The sequence below is a fragment of the Hakea prostrata genome, chromosome 4 (assembly GCF_041222555.1).
Source record: "Hakea prostrata isolate BN-2017 chromosome 4, UWA_Hpros_2, whole genome shotgun sequence".
NCBI lineage: Eukaryota > Viridiplantae > Streptophyta > Magnoliopsida > Proteales > Proteaceae > Hakea > Hakea prostrata.
The window spans coordinates 9,588,440-9,599,118 of NC_142603.1; the positions used below are offsets into that span (position 1 = coordinate 9,588,440).

Here is a 10,679-nt window from a genome sequence, read left to right on the forward strand (position 1 = left end):
AAATCTCAGCCACTCAAAACGACCATGTTTACTTATAAACAACTTAAGTGAAAAAACAACTAGTTTTTCTTTGAAGTAATCCGGACAGTATTTTGAGAGTGGAATTTAATAAAATTCACATAGCATCTATTAAAAAATGGCCACTACAGCATCACTAGGATTAATTTTGCTTGGGTCATGCTCATGATCATCAAGCGAGATTTTGGACTGTCGATCGAAATAAAATTTCGACCGAAATTTTCATCTAACAGCTTGAAATACTTTGTTTAACCGTCCTGCGCATTACTGAAGCAGAGTCCCACCAGGGCCACTAGCCTAGCAAAATCAAATCTATTAATTAGTTGTTTTATTTTTAATACGAGAATATACCATAAATTGTGAAGATTTTGACCCAAAATCCTAAAAGAGAATCTTTAGGACAGATCTGCCACGCTGGCAAATGCCTGGTCGCCTGGGTTTCAAAAATTCAGAAAAAAAAGGAAAAACCATGAAATTTTTAATTTTTTAATATAAAAAAAAAGGAACTGAATAATTATAAGAGGCAGGAGGAGAGAGAGTGGTCTAAGGAGGAGAGGGAAGGAAAGGAGTTATTTGGGAGATCCGAGCTGAGGCTTTTGGTTTAGCAGCGGCAGCGGTGGTTGTGAAGCAAGCACTGCTGCTGGTTACGGTGGAGCTTCGCGGTCGGCCGTAGGCCTTGCATGGGGCTAGGGTTTTGAAAATACAGACAGAGAGAACAAAGCAGAAGACATCTGACACAGTTTTTTGGTTTTTGCATTTTTCACTTGTCTGAACGTTGAATGCTTTGATCTCTCTTCTATGATCCTGAACTTTCAGTTTCTCCTGTCCTCTCTCGTGAAGAAAGAGAAAAAAAGTGATTGTTTTGCGACGCCATCATTCGTTGCAACAGCAAGCGCTCTTCCTGCACTCTCCACGGGGCAAAAAAGAGGTTTCTTGCGTACTACATTTTGAGTTGTTCAGGATTCTGTACAAGTAGATCATAGAGGTTTTTTGGAATAATCTTTGGATCGGAAATCATAGTTTTTGGTGATTGGAGCTGCATTGAGGATTTTCATTGACGGTAGATTCATCTTTGTTCATTTACTGGATTTCGTGCATGGAGAATATTTGAGGAAAAGCAGGGGATGTGGAAGGGGTTCGGTTTTCCTCTTGATAGCTGAACAATGGAAATGTAAAGAAAAGACCTCGTATTAAGGCCATTCCTCGAATGCACAAACTCTGCAAAATGACAGGCTTTGCATGGAATGAAATTGTTCTTGTTTTTCATTCTGTGCTTGTTGGATTTCTCCATACAGATTGAAACTTTCGATTACGATCGAGACTTCACGATTGTCACATCGCCACCAGGTAACTCTAATAAGGAAATAATGCAGACATTAGTGCTAATCTTTTTTTTCTCTTTCTTTCTTAAATCAACATTCAATTAATGTGATTCTTGTGCGATACTTCCCTCTTCTGAATCCCCTGAATCTCATTCTGATTTTATGTTTTAATTTTCGGTTCGGAATACTTAAAGGAATGAACTGTGTGGTCCCAATGTCGTTCAAAAGTATTGTTCGGGAGCTGAAAGAGATGAGAGATGGGATTGGGAGCTTGTCACGGAGAAAAGCACAAGGGAAGCATTGTCGGAGCCGCACTAGTCGGCGAATCAATTCTGATGATCGTACCAAATCGGTTGTTCCGTCGGATGATTCTTGGTTACCTACTCAGGAGAGCCGTTGGGCGAACCTGCCGCCGGAACTGCTTCTGGATGTTATTCAGAGATTGGAGGCTAGTGAGACGACATGGCCTGCACGGAGGCATGTGGTTGCTTGCGCTTCCGTTTGCAGGTCATGGAGAGAGATTACAAAAGAGGTTGTGAAGACACCAGAAAAAAGTGGGAAGCTCACATTTACTATATCCTTGAGACAGGTGAATGTCGTTGGCTTTAACTCCTAGGGTCCAATCCTTTTGGTTTTACTTCTTTGTCTGGTTTTCGTTGTCTTGACTCCTTGTTTGTTTTGATTTCTTTGTTCATCAACTCTGTTAGCCGGGCCCGCGTGATTCTGCAATCCAGTGCTTCATAAGAAGGGAGAGAGCAACTAATGTTTATCGGCTGTATCTTGGCCTCACCCCTGGTTGGTATTCTCACAAAGTTTATCCATTTATTGTCTGGATTACTGCTGCATTTACTTTGTGATGCTCACTTCTTTGTTTATTAGATAGTTGTATGGTATTGGTGTTTGAAGCAAGGGTGTCAGTGTGTAATTGAGATCTAATATTGAACCCAGTACCAGGCCAAATTAATCCATCTGGACTTAACCAAATTAAATGAGATTGGATTTGGATCAACCAATTACAATTTTAATTGAATAATGTTTGGGGTCCAGTTTGGAGGCTATAACTGTTGGGTTTAATTGAAACTGAACTGAATAACCGAACTGATTTACATTATTCAGTATTTTATTTTTAAATGAGTATTAGTGTAATAACATATCCTTATCCTTTATTTACTTTAGTTAACTCGTTTGAGTTTCAGCATATCTTTTTGAGTGGTTGACTCTCTGAATCTTTTGATTTAAGAAGCTTTCATTTCATCGTCTCCTCATCTTCTTATTTCAAGAGATTTTGTTACTTTAAAATTATAATAGTAATAACACCTTTCTGGGGATAAACTGAATATAAAACCACATTTAGGATTGATTTGGATCCAATCTTAGAACTGATTTTAACAGTGACCAAATTGAAACCAAGCAGGTTTGGATTTAGATCCAATTCTAGAACCAACTTGGATATGGGTTACATGATAATTGCTTAGGATCGGACCAAACCAGATTGAATAACTAAAACCGAACTGGTTGACACCTTTATTTTGAAGTGTTCGATGAAAATTCTAAATATTTAGAAAGGATTACCTGGGCACCTATTTCTTATAGAAAGAGGGAAAGAAAGGAGTTGCTAGCCCCAAAGATGCATTTCTGCAGTTTGTGTTTTATATTTTATATTTTTTAATAAGAGAGAAAGACTAAAACTCTTGGGGTTAAATATTTTCGTGGAGTTCAGGAATTTGTTGTGATGGAACCAATGTGTGATTTTTTGCATTACTTTCGAATTTCTTTGTTAAGATGAGAATGCCACTAGTCATATAACATCATGTGTTTTTCATGGGTTGAACGAAAATCAGCTCTGCTGGGGGAGAATGGGAAATTGTTGTTTGCAGCAAAGAGGACCAGAAGGGCAACTAGTACGAATTTTGTGATATCCTTGGATGCAAATGATTTCTCCCGTGCAAGCAGTATGTATGTTGGTAAACTGAGGCAAGTTTGATATATAAGTCTTGCAACTCTTTGGCGTTGGATTCTTCCATCATGATCCAAATAACTAATGCACATAAATTTCCAGGTCAAATTTTTTAGGGACAAAATTCACTGTTTATGATAGCCAGCCACCACCTTATGATGCAGCAGGCCAATTAAATAGGAGGCCCAACCGAAGAATTCATGCAAAGCAGGTGTCTCCAAGAGTGCCTGCTGGTAACTACAGTGTAGCCACAATCTCCTATGAGCTTAATGTTCTTCGCACTAGAGGCCCAAGGAGGATGCAATGCTCCATGCATTCCATCCCTGTCTCTGCAATTCAAGAAGGGGGATCTGCCCCAACACCAACTGAATTTCCTCAATCCCTAGATGAGCAACTTTCTTTCTTATCGGTTGATAAGCCCAAGGATTCAGTTCTTGGTTTTGGCTCTTCAGGGCAACCTGCTTTAGTCCATCGTACAGGGGAACCACTTGGTTTTAAAGAACAAAGTGCCTAGATGGCATGAACAGTTGCAATGCTGGTGCCTAAATTTTAGAGGGCGTGTTACTGTGGCTTCAGTTAAGAACTTCCAGCTTGTGGCAGCTGTTGATCCTTCTCACCAAGTTCCAGTGGCAGAGCAAGAAAAGGTAATACTGCAGTTTGGGAAGATAGGCAAGGACATATTTACCATGGATTTTCGTTACCCACTTTCTGCCTTCCAAGCCTTTGCAATCTGCCTTAGTAGCTTCGACACCAAACCAGCTTGTGAATGACTCTTCTTTTCTAGTACTGATCCTTATTATTGCTCATTTATATAGAAAATCACTTGTAAATATTTTCAAATAAAGACTCATCAATATCTTTTGTTAATCATATCCGAGTCTCTTAGCTATGCAGGAATTAGATGGCTGGTGGGAATGCCCGCAAAATATACCTTTTAAGCTGCAGTGATATTCTATCTTTGCATGGGAGTTATACTGGAATGCTCTTTCTGAAGTTTTGTACTCTATAAGTACCAAATTATTCGATATTTAATTTTGCATAAATTTGATCATAGCCATTTAATTGCACTACTCTGCTTTTTTGTGGTATACCATTGTAGACCTTGTTGAAAGAGATCTAAATGTTTAGAGAACTGATACATACACCCAGTACATCTCTTGTGCTCTGCACAAACCACATTAGATGGAATGAAGACAATACATGCCAAAAGGGAGTTTTCTGACATACTTCAGACAATGAAAATTATCATTTATGTATCTATACTTTTGTCTCTGTCTTTGTCTTTGTCCTGTTTCTTCTCACAGCTATAGCGGCAACCATGACGGCGTGGCTTTCCAGGTTTATTTTGGTCAGAGTCACTAGAATCCAAGAATAGGGCTCTGAGGCACCGTCTCCTGACTGTTGACTCTTGAGGGAGCTTCTGAGCTGGGGTTATCTCAATCCTCTCAATATTGTCTTTCAAATTTGTTGGTTCCTTTGGTTTTTGAGAGAAAATTTGGTGAACTCCAGGATTTCTTTCACTGCAGGAACTATCTAAAATGATTGAATTGTTGATACTCTGCACATTGCTGTTGATATATGATGTGGCTGTTTTGTCTTCTCCCATCTTTTGATTCTCCTTCCTCTGAGAACTATCTTCCTCATCTGTTGTCTCGGTATGATCATGCTGGTTGAGTTTGTAGCCCCGATGAATGGGAACTGATCCTTCTCTTTCTGCGGACTCAGTTCCCACATGCATGGCAGCTCCTCTATTCTCACCAGCCAGGGTTATAACACTTGCTACTTTCTCATATATAGCTTGATTTGGATCTCCCAATGCCAGTTTGTTGACTGACTTTGAAACATCTTCACTGATCTCTCTTTGCAAAATGCCTTGGCCACCTGGAAATGTCGTTGATTTTGGGCGAGATTCATTGCCTGTACTCCTTTCTTTTGGGTATGCAGCAACCACTTTGCTCATTCTGTCTTTAAAGACGGTTTCTGTGGTTTGCTTTCCTTCTAGAGCTGCTTTGTCCAGCTTCTCTTTTCCATTTTGAGATGTGATATCTAGCTGCTCTTTTGTCTTTGTGCTCAATCCTGAAGCCATGCTGACAAGTTGCTTTACTGTCTCTTGTTCCTCATTAGCTGAAGGTTGGGGCTTACCCTCTCTCTTTATTTCTAGGCTTGCTTCCTTCTCCGCCTTTGGAGACGTCTCTTGCAGGGAAGGTGTCTCTCGAACTTCTCTGGAAGACGGTGTACTCACCATAATTTTGTCTGATGATTGGGAAGGGTAGTTTGTAGCCTTTTCTAAGTTGGTTGTAGCCCTTATTTGGTTTTCAGTTTGGGAGGTATAGACAGGTTTAGATGAGGTTTTTTCTAAAGGCTGTGGTCTTTGGGATGGTTGCTGAGACAATATTCGCTTATCTTGGGAAGCTGGTAACATTACGGGGGCTTTTTGGGATGGGGTTGATTGGTGAGAACTTGCTTTAGTTGGTGGTTGAGATGGTGGTGCTTCCTGGGTTGATGATGAGGGGAGGGAGGCAGCTTGAGCTTTCTGTTTCTCCTCAGGGGTTGGGCGAGATGAAGATGGGGATGGTGAGATTGTTCTAAGTGTTTGTTGAGAAGCAGTACGGAGTGGGGATTCAGACTGGGAGGCTGTACGAGATGATGATGGAAGAGCCTTGCTAGGTGGTGATGAGGGTGATAAAGCAGCCTGAGCCACTGGTTGCAGTTGAGATAAGTGGGATGATGATGATGCTTGATGGAATGTTTTCTGTGATGATGGAGGCTTTGAAGGTAATTGCAATGGATCGTTGGTTGTTGAGGTGGGGTGAGACTCAGTCCATGGTTGGGGTTTGGGCGTGGAAGGAGCATGAAGTTGTGAGGGAGCTCCTCTTGGATGCTGAAATGATGATCCTTGAATTGGTTCGTCAACACCCTGTTTTGCTGAGGGTTTTGATTCAGTTGGGTGTTTGGTGGTGGTAGATTTTGAACTCAGCAGCCTAGGCATCCGTAAACGGAAGGAGCGCCGCCTGCTAGTCCGTTCAGCCATTAGTGGTTTTGCAATTGAGCAACTTTGCCTGTCTGATGGTATGAGGTGAACGTGTGATATAGAACGTGTTTGCCTTGAATTTGGTTCTTATTTTAGCATCTTTCCTTTTAAGGCCAAGAGGTAACCTTAGCAATTAGCATTTGCAAAGAGGCTAAGCAACCTTTGCAAGGAGGCAATCTTTGCATCTTTAGCTGTTTTATCAGTGAAGCCTTCTTGTTTAAGGCAAGGATATATGTCCTAAAACTGATTCCAATCTCTTGCTTCACTAGGCTTCATTCCGTCCCATGTACTGGATCCTCATTTCCTGAGTTTTTTGTTCATGCTTTATCCATGCTGTCATGCTGAAAGCTTTCTTCTGGGAGTGTATGTGGTCACATGAGAAAAAAATGGGCAGGGAACTCTTAAACATCTTCAGGGATACCTCATGATGGTCCACTTCCATTAAAAGGAATATGTGTGTGTGTGTGGAGAGAGAATTAGAACCACTGACCCACAATTGCTTTGTAGATATGTTATTTTATTTTTATGTATTTATTTTATTTTATTTTGTTTTTTATGGGTTATTCTCGATGCACCATGTATCACCAATTAACATTTTACCCAAGAAAAAAAACAATTAATATGGCACATATAAAAATTTCCTGGTTTGATATTGAAAAGCTAACTTTTATGTGTGTCACTCTCCGCAGCTAACACTGGTATTTTGGTTCTATGTTATTTCTAGAGAAGCCAATGAAGTGGCTGATGCTCTAACAAAGATGGCTTTGTCTATGATAAGGAAGACATATTAGTCGTGTTCTAATTCTTGGCCCTTGTAATTGGGATGCTGAACTCTCCTCTTGTCTTTCTAGTGAATAAATTTGGTTTCAATAAATTTAAAAAAAATTTTTAAAAAAAAAAGTGTCATTTTCTGTCCACAAATGAAATGATTTTAGTATCTTCTAATATATGATGTTATTTTCTTACACCAGGTAAGTATGTATATCATTCTGTTAACATGGGTGTCTAAGCTGACTACTTGATGGCTCCCACCTTCTCTATTAAAATTAATGGCTCCCTTTACTTATGGTTCTCTGGGTCAAGGGGATTACTACAAGGGTCCTCTCAATCCTTACTTTTTTCTATTAATTATGGAGGTGCTCTCTCGACTACTTGATGAGTACATATCCCTTAACCTGTTAAAAAGTATCAAAGTAGGAAGAGGGGCCCCAGAGATCACCATCTTTTTTTTTGCAAATGATACCTTTCTCTACTGCAAAACTAAATATGAGGATGTTCTAGCACTGAAGGCAGTACTCAGACTATTTTCAAATTTGATAGGACAGGAAATCATTTTTGAGATAGATAATTTTGATACTAAAAGTATCAACAATTAAGGAAGAGAAAACATATTTGGGAACAAAATTGCTAGTTGGACAAAGAAAGACAAAAAACTTACAAGCAATTATGGATAGAATGGCAAGGAAATTGACATACTAGAAAACAACAAATTTATCGTATGCAGGAAGAGGTGTATTGATGCAAGCCGCACTTCAATCAATGACACTTTTTCAAATGCAATATTTTAGGTTCCCTAAGACAATTTGCATAAAGATAGATGCTATTTGTTAGAGATTTTGGAACGGCCATCCACGCAAATGCACCTAATATCATGAGGAAATGTTGTCAACCAAAGCAATTAGGCGGATTGGGTTTTAAGAAAATGGAGGATTATAACTCAACATTGCTATTGAAGCAGGGATGGAAACTTATCACTAATCTGGAAGCAACTGTGGGTTCGAATCTTGAGAGAAAGATACTTTAAGGGTTATCTTTTTTATCCTAAAGTCTCCACAAAGAAGGAATCAGAGATATGGAATAGCATTTCCTTCTGGTTTGATCCTTAGACACCCTCAACAAGGATTAGACTAACATCTTTATAGGATTTCTCTCTTTGGCCATGAGAGGCAATAATGGTTGAGGTTTTTCACGACTTTCAAGCTATGAAGAGGGAGTCATCTTCACCTTCCTCTACTTCCCACCCCCTAATATCCTTACCAATATCACTTTCTGATCAACGAGATTCGTGGTCTTCCTTACTCTTCCTAAATGGGGATTTTCGGTTAAATAGGTTTTTTGTGCTATCTTAAATGTATGTTTTCCATCCCAAAGATATGAGTTCTCAAAATGATGGAAGCATATGTGGAAGTTACCTATTCACCCAAAATTTAAATCATTTTTTTGGCGTGTATTGAATGCAGGAATACTGCTACGAGTAACACCATCTCAATGGGCAAATATCCAAGCAAATTGCGTTCTATGCAGGAAAGAAAATGAGACAATGTGGTATATCTTTGTTTTTTGTAATTGAGTGAAAGGAATTCATGCTGCAGGACCATTGGGATTAAGGACAGAAAATTGGAGCAATACCACGATTTTGCATTTGTGCAATAACCTTCTCTCAAATTCACAAATTGATAAGCAAACTATCATGTGGTTTTATAATCACTTTTACTTTAAATGGAAAGAGAGAAACTCTAGCTATATAAGCGTCTACTAGTCTTTTGGGATCTGTGGATCAAAATAAATAAATAAATAAAATAAAATAAAGAAAAAAGAAAAAAGAGGGTGTCTAAGCATTTGGTCCAGCTATCCTCACGGGCCCAAATTGATTACATAATTGCAAGGACAGAATCAAATTACTAAAGCACGAATGAATACTGTTTAACTTTTTCTCAAGAGTAGTAAAGAGTACTTAACATCTTTGAGTGAATAGCCCTAAGTAAATGGAAATTTAAATTTAAGATTTTACACTTCCTTAGGCACTCATCTCTTGCCAAAGACTATTATTCCCTTGGGGTAACCTATACAACACCAGAACAAAAAATATTTTCTTTTCAAATTTTTAAAGAAGCCAAAGATGGAGGAGGGGGAACTAAAAACTTGGGAATTGGGTTCGAATTTGTGTCCACTCACATTTGAGTATTGTGTGCTCACTTTACATTAAAAAGAGAGGAATAGCTGACATTTCTATGCATTACATGGTTGCACCAAGCTTTCAATAAGACAGTAAGCATCTCAGTTCACTTTACTTAATTAAAAAAGGAAATCGAATAATCCTTGGGAGACTTCAAGGAACTTATACCTTAATCACTTTACATTAAAAAGAAATCGAGAATCCCTTGGTAATTTTCCAGGCACTTAGATCATGCAACCATATATTAGTTGATTTAGATTTAGCGAGAGGCATGCAGTATCCATATGCCCAGTATATATAGCTCAGGACAGCATGCATCATCTCTACTTCCTGTCCTACAACACACCAACACACTCCCCCTTCCCCTCTTTGGTTCTTGATTGAAGTGTGAGAGGTAGAACAAGGAGAACTGGAGAAGAGAAGGTGCAATGATGGAGTTTCTCATTGAACCCTATCTGAACAAGTGTGAATGAGGATTTAATCAATCCAACTCTGAGCAACTTTGCCTTCTCTATCTCCGATTCTCTCTCTGTGGTTCTTGTAGATATGAGAAGTTCTGTGTTCTTGTGTAATTTATTGTGCTTGTTAATGTAGTTATTTGTTTTCCTATCTAATGTGTATTGTTGAAGGGAAAATGTGAGACTGCAGGAGGGCAAGGTGCAATGAGTGTGAATGATGTACATTCTTGTCAATCCATTCCCTGCGTGCCTGTTCTCTCCCCTCACTGCTCTTTCTCATACATCTTAATCCATTTGACTATAACATGTATTTCTAGCACAGTGGTGGCAGCCTCTTATGTAAAGGCAGAAAGTTCAAAGAAATCATGAGTTCAAACCTGTGGTCCTTCCACACTAGGGGATATCATTTGAAAATGACTAGTTCAGATTGACCTGGGTACTTTCATTTAATCTGGTGTTCTAAATGTGTGTTCATCTTCTCATCTTATTTATCAGAGAGCAAATTGATTACAGGGAGCTCTGACACAAACATTCTACAAGCAATGCAATTGATGACAGGTTAGTGAAAGAATATCACAGCATCATCTCTACTTCCTTTCCAACATTTGATACACCAAACAACTCCCCCTCTTTAGTTCTTGAGTGAAGTGTGAGAGCCTGGACAAGGAGAAGTGGAGAAGGGAAGGTGCAATGATGAAGCTTCTTGTTAAAATCCATCTGACCAAGAGTGAATGAGGACTAAAACAGTCTTAACAATCCAACTCCGAGCTGCTGAGCACCTCTTCTTTCTCTCTTTCTGATTTTCTGTCTGATTCTTGTAGATGGCACACTTGGAGTCTGTGTTCTTGTATAATTTATTGTGCTTGTTTATTTAGTTATTTATTTGTTTGTTTTGTTATCTAATGCGTTTTGTTTTAAGGGAAAATGTGAGATTGCA

General features: G+C 39.0%; 1 pseudogene across 1 annotated transcript; it reads left to right on the plus strand.

Annotated features, from left to right (window-relative positions):
• The first annotated feature begins 579 nt into the window (after window positions 1-579).
• Window positions 580-4,449, plus strand: LOC149017706 (tubby-like F-box protein 5; annotated as a pseudogene). Its single transcript, XR_016172842.1, has 5 exons — window positions 580-1,365; window positions 1,535-1,929; window positions 2,048-2,135; window positions 3,182-3,314; window positions 3,400-4,449. The product of XR_016172842.1 is annotated as a tubby-like F-box protein 5 (transcript).
• The last annotated feature ends 6,230 nt before the right edge of the window (window positions 4,450-10,679 follow it).